Genomic DNA, 12,853 nt, shown 5'->3' with positions numbered 1-12,853 from the left:
TAACGGCTAGTCAGTGTGAAAGCTGTGCCGAAACGCTCAGCCCCCCGGGGTGGGGGTGGGAGGAAGGCGAGCACGGAAGTCTGCGCACGCGCGGGGGAACACGCGCTGACAGCTCCCTGACGGCATAGAGCTGCCTCAGGGAGCTGAAGATTTGGACAAAGGAAAATAAAGATTTAATAATTATATAAATACGTCCCCACTCAGTCACAGGAAGAAGGACATGTTTAAAATGAAGTGGAAATTTTTTTTTTTGGAGTTTTTCACTTACTGTTGGAAACCTCATCCCATCCGGCGGATGAGGTTTTATAAAAAATGCAAGGCCATCTGGTCTATTTGTCCGCCCGCCAACTGAACGGATGAGCGGGCAGCAGAAAATGCAACTTAATTAATGCTTTAAGTGTCTTAATAGGCCTGTTAATTGTCGGCGGGCCACTGCCAACTCTCGCGCGCACCCGCCGACTGAAAGATTGCAAGATTGCGCAATGATGTCGGGACGCATGTCCGACGTCGCCACGCGAGGTTTTACACCCGATCAGGTCGGGCGTGTGCCGCCCAATGGACATAAGATCCTGCCCTGTGTTTCAGAGAGGTGGGCTGCTTGCCCCTTTTACAGGTCTGCCTAAATATGGCAACAGATAGGCCTTGGATGTCAAGAGGGTGACAAAATGAGCCCAATTTTCCTCTGATGGCCTTTTTATTATGGGTTTGGTCAAATTTCTCTCCGGCTGATCTGAAACTGCTCTAAAATTTCAAGCACAATTGCAGCTTTGAGAATTCTATTGCATAACTGCGTCTCTGTGCTAGTGATTACCAGAAAAATTTGACACTGAGTCACGAGATTTTAAGTAATGTTTTAAAGGTGCAGCGAGAGGTCGAGAGGTTTAGTGATGAAACTCCATGGCTTGAAGCCTAAACAGCTGAAAGCATGGATGCCATTAGGGATACAAAGAAAATCAGGGATGTACAGGTAAAAAGAAGTGGCAGAGGAAGAAAGTATGAAACAGGTCTAGTAGGAAACCAATTAGGAGTTGTGGGGTGGTTTGCATTAGAGGGAACCACATCTTTATTACAGGTGTATGGGTCAATATTTTGGTTCCAACTCCCCCAATAAACCTAAGAAAGCATCAATTCCTCCAATAAGTCCAAAAATCACATCATTCTTAAAGCTTTCTTAATGAATTCTTAACTCATCTTGAAAATGCTAGAATACTGAATCAGCTAATGCAGAGTACCCCACATGCTTTCTTCCCTGCCTTTTGGAGATTTCTATTTATCTTATAAATTATATTTTTAATTGGATTTTCCTATTTCCCTTTGGAATCTTTCACAGAATGCTTCCTGAATTCTCTGCATTGCACAATACCCTTGTGACTCAATTGCTTAATTGGAGAATGGCCGAGTACAATATATCTGGTAGTCTTCACTTTTTCACCTATGTGCACGCACAGAGAACTGAATATTATGGCAACAATGTCACATAATATCAAGCAGAACATCTGTGAGTAAGCAGTGAGGCTAACTTGCTAAGGAGTTCCCTTAGGAAGTAATCATTAAGACTGAAATCCTGGAATGCTATTCGTAGTGTACAGGTTAGCCTTTTGTATCCAATTTATGTGTGCAGTGTTTTAATAATATCATTAACCTTTTTAAAATAACTAGGTTAATGACTGCTAAAATAGTTCAAAGAGGAATTTGATGTACACCTGTGCTAAAAGTAGTCCACAGGAGAATTTAAACTCCTTGAGCCAATATTCTCAAGTGACATATCCTCAAAACTTACCTGTATATAATTATTAAAAGTCTTAATCTAGATTTTCCAGTCGAGTTACACCAGACCCTCAGCAAATCTCAGTCCGACCATAAGTTTACAGGATGGATGTGTAAATGGCAAATGAATTTCAATATAGGTAAGGGTGAGACAATACACTTTGGTAGGAAGAATTAGGAGGCCGCATCCAGCTTGGATAAAGAGTCTAAATGAGGCAGCGAAGCAAAGGGATCTGGGGTACAGATATGTAAATCACTAAAAGTAGCAACATAGATTAAGAGGCCATATAAAAAGCAAGCAAAAGATGGGTTCATTTCTACAGCGACAGAACTGAAAAGCAGCAAAATTATGTTAAACGTATTAAACCTTAAGTTAGACCACATTTAGAGTACTGTGCGCAGTTCTGGTCTCCATATTATAAAAGGATATGGAGGCACTAGAGATGGTGCAAAAAGCTTACAAGGGTGATACCAGAACTGAGAGAATCTACTTACCAGGGAAAGCTGAACAAGGCTGTGGCTCTTATCTCTAGAAAAAGAAGATTGAGGGATGGCCTAATAGATATCTATCAAAATTATGCAAGCTAGACGTAGAGGGGATGTTTCCACTTGCGGAAGAAACCAAAATTAGGACCAATAAATATAAGATAGTCACCAGAATTCAGCAGAAAGTCCTACAATAAGAACGCAAGAAATAAGAGCAAGAGCAGGCCATACATCCCCTGGAGCCTGCTCCCCTATTTAATGAGCTCATGGTTGATCTTCTACCTCAACTTTATTTTATTGGCCTATCTTCATATCCTTCAATTCCCTTAGTGCCCAAAAGATATCTATCTAATCTTAAATATACTCGACGAACATCCACAGTTCTCCAAAGATTCACAATCCTCTGAATGGAGCTAGTTCTTTGATCATAGTCCTGAATGACTATGACTCCTAGTTCTAGACTCTTCAGGCAAGAGAATCAGCATCTCAGCAAGTACCCTGTCAAGCTCTCTAAAAATGTTATACCCAGAATGGTACCACAGGTAGTCAGGATGGATAGAATAGGTGCATGTAAGAGGAGCTAGATAAAAGCTATAAGGTATAAAATAATAGAAGGGTATGCTGAGAGGTTGCCTCTGGCTTAAACATCCAACCCTCTCTACCACCCACCTCCCCCCCACCGCCACCCCCCCAACCCCACCCAACCACCTCATCCCCGGCCTGAAATCCACTGGTGTATAACTCAGTTGTGTTAACACGTTTAAGTGTGACACATCTTTCAAAAGTAACATCCCTGAAGTCATTGCACCTAAAATGATACTAGCTTCATTCACCTAAGCTTCACTAGCTTCACCTAAGATGACACATGCTAGTGAGTCAATAATTGTTTGGCTGAAAGTTGGACTTTTGCCCCATTCTTTGTCCTGTTCCTCTTCTGCTGCCAGCCCCAGCTTTGTACTGTTCTTTCACCAACTCCCACTCTCCTCTGTTCTACATCTCCTGTTCTAGCCAACACCCCCAAATTATGCTCCTGCACTCCCAACTCATTACTTTATTTTATGCTAATCCCCTCCCACACTTTGATCCATCTTCTGTTTGCCGTTATTCTGCAGCTTCTGCTCCAGCCTGCCCTCTGATGTCTCTCCCCCTTCCCTTCTGCACTCCACTCCTTGAGATTATGCTGCCCCTGCTCTCCAATGTTGTGTTGGTTCACTGGACTAGTAATCCAGAGTCCCATGTTAATACTCTGGGGACACAGCTTCAAATCCCATCACAACAGGTGGAATTTAAATTCAATTCAGTGAAACCTAGTTTCAGCAATGGTGACCATGAAACTACCATTGATTGTCATAAAAACCTATCTGAAATCTGCCATCCTCACCTGGTCTAGCCTACATGTGACTCCAGACCCACAATAATGTGGCTGACTCTTAACTGCCCTCTGAAATGGCCTAGTAGGCCACTCAGTTCAAGGGCAATTAGGGATAGACAGCACAGCGACACCCACATCCTATGAAAGAATAAATAAATATTCCAACCCTTCCTTAATGATGCAATTCTTCCTTTGCTACACTTAGTTTCTAAAATTGTGCCACTCCTTCACTAGTTTGGCCAATTCAGATTGACCCCTCTAAAAAAATTACAGCGCAACCAATCAGGAATACATAATGAGGCTTGGCTGAGAGCCCAGAAATCCATTAGGCTGTTCAATCACCTGAACCCCAGAGAAAACATTGTTAGATTGACAGCTCTGGCTCTCTGATCTCTGCTGTCAATTGCACAGTGTTAATTTACACAAGGTTAAGAGATTTCAAGTGCTTGCAATTTCAGCTATTGAAACTTTAAGGGTCTGGATAATAGACACTTTACTTCAGCTTTTTTAATATAATGGAATGACTTCATAAAAGCTTTTTTTGTACACATTCTGTTGTCTCTATAGGGTTCATTGGTTCTATACAATGTATAGTTGTACAATGGGCATGGAAGTGCCACAGCTTGGCATAGGAGCATGAGGTTGCATAGAGGGGGCCAGAGGGGTGGGTGGAGGGGCATACCTTGGCATGAGTTGCATGAGGGGCATACCTTAGCATGAGGCACATAAGAGGCCATTAGGGTTGTTTGGAGGGCATAACTTGGCGTCAGGGTATGAGGGGCTATAGGGGTTGGCTGGAGGCATACCTTGGCATAGGGGGGGGAGGAGTGGCGCATGAGGAGGATCTTTTGGACTTATCTTTTAAAAGGTCCGCTCATGCACACTACGGTCCACAATGCCTCTGAAGTGACATGAACCACAATCCATTGAAAACCCGGCTTCACTCCATGAAAATGGCAGAGGACTAGGACATGTCTATCCCAGCAATGGAGCCAGCCAGATCAGGAGTGCAGGACGTAGGCTTTTGACCCAAACCAGCCCACACCTTTTAAAGGGCTCTCGAGTCATCCCAACCCAAGGCCAGTATAACCTAAAAATCTCAGCCCACAGTGATCTCTGAATTGGCATTTTAACTGCCTGTTTCCATTTAACCATATACGAGTCTAATAGTTGGTGATTTTTCAGCAATCCTTCCAAACCTACCACCCCTACCACCTAGAAGAACAAGGACAGCAGACTCATGGGAACACCACCACCTTCAAGCCCCCCTCCAAACCACACACCATCCTGACTTGGAACTATATTGCCGTACCTTCACAGTTGCTGGGTCAAAATCCTGGAACTCTCTTCCTAACAGCACTGTGATTATTCCTACAACACATGGGTTGCAGTGCTTCAAGAAGGCAGCTCACCACCCAGTTCTCTTGGGCAATTAGGGATGGGTAATAAAGGTTGGCCTAGCTAGCGATGCCCACATCCCATGAGCTACTAATAAAAAAATTGATTACTGTTGTCTGCAGAACAAAGTAACTGGAAACTCACATCTGCAATCACCGTAGTTCATAATGCTCCTTAGCCCCTAGCAGCCACAAGTATGTTTCCATGGAAACTATTGCTTGTTGGTCCTTGCTATAAATGTGACTGTTTCCATAGTAACCGGTGCTTTTAGCTGCTGATCATGTAGCATTTTGATGAATACTCCTCATTTAAGTATACATGAGATTTTATGCCATTTATCACGTATGTCAACTTGATTTGGAGGGTTGCTGCATTTGACTATAAAACAATTAGTGCATTTCATCACATTTCATTGCACATGGGGCACTTGGATTGGTCTACGTTCTGAAGTTCTCTCTGAATATTTCCTCCATGAGCAAACCAAGGAGACCGACTATATTTAGAAATATGTTGTGCCTAGTATACATCATTATAACACAGCCTCCAGTTGCTCTTTTCATTCTGTTTTATGGTTCAATATGGCAGTGTGCTACAGATCCAAATTTCACAAATAATTTAACCCCATCAGTCATCATTATGACTAAGAAGTCCTCATCCAGGCATAAAGTTAGCCTTTTGCGAAGTTACCTTTGAATGTGAATCAGTTTTCTGTCATTGTTGTTAATTATTAATAATGTATATACATCTGTAATATTGTCTAAACTCACTTGACATCCTTCTACTCTCCGAATGACGATAGAAAAATTTAGCCAAGTGGACAGGATAGGCTATGATGCTATCTCTACAGTCAAATAGCCTACAATTACTCACCACCCAGCTCACAAATGGAGTATGGCCAGTTTGGTGAAAAATTAGAGGGGTGTGAGCACTTGTGCAGCCATATCCCTTCCTGAGAAAAGGAGAAAATAAAGCAAAAAACAGCCTGAAATATACTGTTGTACTGTTTTGATAAAACCTCAGAATTAACATTACTGAGACATATAAAACATTGTAAATACGGAGCTTTGTAGGATCCTATTTTTCTCAGATATTAAAATGACAAATTAGCAACTCTCAGCACAAAAAAGTAAAAATATTAATAACAACTCTAATTGCCCCCACAGCAACCAGTTGTTAGTAAAATGATCCCCTTTAAAAGGACGGTTAGTGTAGAACCTTCCACATGGGACTTCCAAACATACATTTCCAATGCAGAATGAGATTCGGTGGTGAAAACTCCTGGGCCCGCAGCTTGTGATATACCATCTTTTAAATTAATGGGCAGAAAATTAGGGACTTGGAGCCCAGTGTTTGATACGTGCACTACTGCTTGCTTGCAGTGACAAATTGGGTAATCAGCACTCGAGTTTGCACTGGAATGAACTAATTAGGCTACTATTTTGGCCCACAATGTTACTTAAGTGCTGGTTCTGAAATGCAGAAAGTTTTATCGCAGAAATGTTGTTGACGGAGGTGAGTTCCCATCTTTGGGGGTCTGGAGGACATTTGTTACCTGGCTGTGGAAACAGCCTATACAACTGAATCAAATTAGTACAGAAGCACATCCATAATATTGGAATGTACAACAAAACCTTAGAACATCTGAAAAAGTTACTAATTATAATCAGAACATTCCTTGATTTATATAAGAAGCTTAAAAATACATCTACACAGAAGCCAACCTAAAAAATAACTATTAAAAGCTGTCAAGTAGCTTCAAAAAAGCTGATACAGCTCCCAAAAAGCTAACAATGCAAGAATGGTCCTAACATAGAAAAAGGAGTAGCTTTGCAATTTAACTAATAGGAATACATAGGATTCCTTCAATTGTATTCTCCCATCAATATAGGTATTTGAAAATTTGAAAGGGAGACCTAAATGAAAAAGGCATTTGTTATACTTATACTTTCTACATTCAGGTTCTCTCTCTTCGCCTGAATCTCCTTCTCAATCATTAATTGGTACTCTACTGTGGATGCTGGAAATCTGTAATAAAGGGAGAAAATGCTGGAAAAATACAGCAGGTCTGGCAGCATCTGAGGAGAGAAAAACAGAGTTAACATTTCCATTTCCAATGACTGTTCTTCAGAGCTAAAGAGAGGGAGAAATGTGATGGATTTTATACTGTTCCAGAGGGCATGCTGCAGGTGGGGAAAAATAGAAGGTTAGGAATTGGTGCAAGCTAAGGAGAGATTTTACAAAGATGTCATGGGCACAAGACAAAGAGAGTGATAATGGCAGTGTTAAAGACTAAAGAAGGTGCTGATAGTGGCATAAAGGTAAGAGAGCAGAACGTGTTAATAGCAGACTAAGGGTCTGCGCTCTGTGAAAGCAAATCATAGGAACAAGTGACAGATGGTCCTGTGGGAGGGTGGTGGGAAGAAAACATTGGATTAAAAAAGGGTTCAAGATGCAGGGGAGAGCTTATGGTCTAAAGTTGTTGAACTCAATGTTAATTCCAGAAGAAAGCCTATTTGGAAGATGAGGTGCTGTTCCTCCAGTTTGCATTGCAGCAGGTCAAGGACAGACATGTGGGCATGACAGCATGACAGTGAGTTGAAATGGTAAGCGATAGGGAGGTCTGGGTCATGCTTGCAGGCTGAGTGAAAGTGTTTCGCAAAGTGGTCACGCAGTCTGTGTTCAGTCTCCCAAGTATAGAGGGGGCCACATAGGGAGCAGCGAATACAGTAGACCAAATTGAAGGAGGTGCAAGTGAAGCACTGCTCCACCTGAAAGGTGTGTTTGGGGCCTTGGACAGTGAAAAGTGAGGAGGTAAAGGGACAAGTGTTGCACTTTGGGTGATTGCACAGAAAGGTGCCGTGGGTAGGGTGTGAGGAGTTGGGGGTGATAGAGAAGTGGACCAGGGTTTTTTTAAATTCATTCATGGGATCTGGGCATCACTGGCTAGGCCAACATATATTTCCCATCCCTAGTTGCCCTTGAGAAGGTGGTGGTGAGCTGCCACCTTGAAATGCTGCAGTCCATGTGGTGTAGGTACACCCACAGTGCTGTTAGGAAGGGAATTCCAGGGTTTTGATCCAGCAACAGTGAAGGAACGGTGATATATTTTCAAGTCAGGATGGTGAGTGACTTGGAGGGGAACTTCCAGGTGATGGTGTTCCCATCTATCTGCTGCCCTTATCCTTCTAGATGGTAGTGGTCATGGGGTGGAAGGTGCTATCTGAGGAGCCTTGGTGAATTCCTGTAGTGCATCTTGTAGATGGTGCACGCTGCTGCCACTGTGCACCGATGATGGAGGGAGTGAATGTATATGGGTGGGGTGCCAATCAAGTGGGCTGTTTTGTCCTGGATGGTGTCAAGCTTCTTGAGTGTTGTTGGAGCTGCACTCACCCAGGCAACTGGAGAGTATTCCATCACACTCCTGGCTTGTGCCTTGTAGATGGTGGACAGGCTTTGGGGAGTCAGGAAGCAAGCTACTTGCTGCAAGATTCCTAGCCTCTGACTTGTATTTATATGGCTAGTCCAGTTCAGTTTCTGGCCAATGGCAACCCCCAGAATGTTGATAGTGGGGGATACAGTGATGGTAATGCCATTGAATGTCAAGGAGTGATGGTTAGATTCTCTCTTGCTGGAGATGGTCATTGCCTGGTACTTGTGTGACACAAATGTTACTTGCCACTTGTCAGCCCAAGCCTGGATATTGTCCAGGTCTTGCTGCATTTGGACATGGACTGCTTCAGTATCTGAGGAGCCTCAAAAGGTGCTGAACATTGTGCAATCACCAGTCAACATCCCCACTTCTGACCTTATGATGGAAGGAAGGTCATAGATGAAGTAGCTGAAGATGGGTATGCTTAGGATACTACCTTGAGGATGTCCTGGAACTGAGATGATTGACCTCCAACAACCACAACCATCTTCCGTTGTGGTAGGTGTGACTCCAAGCAGAGATTTCCCCGATTCCCATTGACTCCAGTTTTGTTAGGGCACCTTGATGCCACACTCGGTCAAATGCTGCCTTGATGTCACGGGCAGTCACTCTCACCTCACCTCTGGAGTTCAGCTCTTTTCTCCATGTTTGAATCAATGCTGTAATGAGGTCAAGAGCTGAGTGGCCCTGACGGAACCCAAACTGAGTGCCAGTGAGCAGGTTATTGCTAAGTAAGTGCCGCTTGATAGCACTGTTGATGACAGGTGCAGCATCTTGTTTTGTCCCTTGTTTTTCCTAATTTAGTTTAATTAATTTAATCAAAAGCGAGCACTGTTGATGACCCCTTCCATCACTTTACTGATGATTCAGAATAGACTGATGGGGCATTAATTGGATGGGTTGGATTTGTCCTGCTTTTTGTGTAAAGGACATACCTGGGCAATTTTCCATATTGCCGGGTAGATGCCAGTATTGCAGCTGTACTGGAACAGTTTGGCTAGGGGCACGGCCAGTACTGGTCTTCAGTACTATTGCCAGAATATTGTCACGGCCCATAGCCTTTGCAGTATCCAGTGCCTTCAGCCATTTCTTGATATCATGTGGAGTGAATCCAATTGGCTGAAGATTTGCATCTGTGACGCTGGGGACCTCTGGAGCAGGTCAAGATGGATCATCCATTCGGCATTTCTGGCTGAAGGTTGTTGTGAATGCTTCACCTTATTTTTTGCACTGTCTTGGGCTACCCCATCAATGAGGGTGGGGATATTTGTGGTGTCTCCTCCTCCATTGAGTTAATTGTCCACCATCATTCACAACTGGACGTGGCAGGACTGCAGAGCTTAGATCTGATCTGTTGGTTGCGGGATCGTTTAGCCCTGTCTATCACTTGCTGCTTATGCTGTTTGGCATGCAAGTAGTCCTGCGTTGTAGTTTCACCAGGTTGGCACCTCATTTTTAGGTATGCTTGGTGCTGCTCCTGGCATGCCCTACTGCACTCTTCGTTGAACCAGGGTTGATCCCCTGGCTTGGTGGTAATGGCAGACTGGGGGATATGCCAGGCCATGAGGTTACACATTGTGACTGAGTACAATTCTGCTGCTACTGATGACCAACAGCACCTCTTGGATGCCCAGTCGAGTTGCTAGATCTGTTTGAAATCTATCCAATTTAGCATGGTGGTAGTGCCACACAACATGATGGCTGGAATCCTCAACATGAAAATGGGAGAGATTCCTTGGCTGTCAGCTATCCCTCACCTTCTATTCCATTCCGACCCCTCTTAAATAGAGTAAAATCCATCATATTTCTACTTCTCTTTAGCTCTGAAGAGGCCGTCATACGGACTAGAAACATTTACTCTGTTTCTCTCCACAGATGCTGCCAGAACTGCTGAGTTTTCCAGCATTTTCTGTTCTTACCCCAGGGTACAACACCATTTCCAGCTGAGAAAAACTTGGAGAGGGCTGCACCCTCCGTCACGGACTATCTGCTGCTGTCCCTGTCACCACTATCTGCTCTTGTTCACTTGGGAAGTGAGCATTGCCAGTTGAAACTATCTGTCTGACTGGTCCCACTAAAGTGCAGGTATCTGAACTGGTATGTGACATGAGTCCTGTGATGGTTCACCCTCAGGATTCGGTTCTTCTGAAGAATTCTCATCCATGACATCCACCAACTTCTGCTGCATGCATGAAGGCCCTGTAGGAAATAAAGAACATGAGTTAGTACCGGTGAGGACTTGGAGGTTATCATTAGGGAGATGATCACGTTTCACTCACCGTTGAAATCAAGTCAATATAACTGAGTATTGTATGAAATAAAGGTCACTGATACTTAATGATATTGCCATAATTGGACATTATGATGGCAAGGGGTGCTGAGACTCAATTTTCATTTTGAACAACTTCTCTCTACAGGTGGAATTTTCTGAGCCCGCTAGTGGTGGGCGTGTTAGGTGGCGTGCACGGAAAATATGGCGGGACCCACTTCACGACCGGTGAAGGCAGGTCGCGATTTTCTTCTCAGCCCGCTGACAGCGAGCTGCATTTTCCTCCATTGTTCGGTGGGGAGCTAATTGTAATACATTAACATATAATTAAAAGGCCATCCCGCCAGACTCTTGGAACCTTGCAGTTTCGTCCGTCCACATTGGCGGGAAAGCACGTCGACATGTTTCACAAAAGCATTCAGGTGTCGTGCAGTTGGCGGCCTTCACTTTGGGGGAACTGAGGTGAGTGAGCAACAGCGTTCTCCACAGCTCGCCTGTTGTTTACAGGCCTCAGGGGCACTGGTGGGGGGGTGGTGGGAGCAACTGATGCCTGGCCTCGGAGGCGACTGCTGATGGGGGGGGGGGCTGCGGGGGTCGTGCTGCTCTGGTACTACATCCCGCACACAGGCAATCAAGGTGGGGGCAGGGTAAGTGAAGGAAATGGCCATACATTAGGGATACCTGTATAAACTCACGATGCCTCTGCAACTGAGACAGATCAGGCGCAGCCATGGTGATATGATTGGGGTCAGGTTCCTAGCCTGCCCGCCCATGCAAGCAATGCAGAGGCACCAAAGGGCCACCAAGTGCTCCATACCTTACCCCACTCCCTGCCCTGATCTTGGGATTCCCACAGGTGCAGGGTGCGATTACTGCGCTCATGTGGCGCTCAGGTCTCCATCGCTACCCTCAGTGGACTTCATCAACCGCAAGGCTTCCACTCACTGAACGCGCAGCTGATATGCGACCACCAGAAACACATCCTGCAGGCGTGTGCACGGTTTCCTGGGACTGTGCACGGCCCCTACATCCTGAGTCATTCGCAGTCTTCCAGGGTCCACAGAGGCTGCAGGGTTGTCTCCTTGGGGACAAGGGCCACCCATAGAGGTCCTGGCAATTGACAACCGTGCAGCGGCCTCAGACTGCAGCAGAGTGATGCTACCATGATGCTCATACAACAGCTCACAACTTGGTGGAGCAGACGATCGGGATGCTGAAGATGAGGTTCCGGTGCCTGGGCTGGTCTGGTGGAGCCCTGCAATACAGTCCACAGAGAGAGTCATGCATCGTCGTCGTCTGCTGCGCCCTTTACAACCTGGCGCTGCAACGGGGAGAGGAGCTGCATGTCTCCCCCAATGAGGGGGCACTGATGGGGATGAGGGTGAGGGGGTCCTCAGTGGTGATGATGATGGGGATGAGGCTCTCCCTCTGGTTAGACGAGGCAGGGGCACTTGGGAGGCCCTCATAGCTGCCAGATTTATAGAAGATGATGACGACATGCAGTGAATTGTCCCCATAAATCCTCACATCGCAGTTGTGAATGTTTACTCCAGTCTGGCTTATGACAGTGCCAATGCCCTCTGAGAGAATGCTCCTGTCATTGAGATGCAGCGGAGGCCCTAATAGTTGCTCAGTCGCAGGAGGATGATGACAACATGCAGTGAGGTCACTCCACAGATCTTCACATAGCCTCTGAGAATGTCTTGACTTCTGTCTGGCTGAGGGCAGTTCGCATGTGCTCCATGATCAGGGCCATCTCAGAGATGCAGCCGTGAAACTTTAGACGCATCTGATGCTGTGTCTGCCTTCAGCACCTCAGCCCTTCAGGAGCTGTTACACAGCATCACTGATCACAGATGCTGGTGTGATGGGGGCCAGCCCCACCTTAAAGATGCTGAGAGCACACAGAGTGTATGAGAGAATTCTGTGGTGCCTGCCCACTACATTCTGGCAGCAATGATCAAGGTGCAAGCATCAGTAATGTTTCCGGGGAGTGGGAGGTTGGACCATCAATGTGATCTGAAGGCCGCACAGAGCACAGAGAAGAGGCCCTGGACTGAGACACCTGCTTTTTATCTTGTGCAGAAAGATTTCACATCTGAGTGACATGAACACTGCTCATTAGAACAAG

This window comes from Cetorhinus maximus, chromosome 22 (genome assembly GCF_964194155.1).
Source record: "Cetorhinus maximus chromosome 22, sCetMax3.hap1.1, whole genome shotgun sequence".
NCBI classification, from domain to species: domain Eukaryota; kingdom Metazoa; phylum Chordata; class Chondrichthyes; order Lamniformes; family Cetorhinidae; genus Cetorhinus; species Cetorhinus maximus.
The sequence above is the reverse complement of the archived record's forward strand: the minus strand, read 5'-3'. Positions refer to the sequence as shown.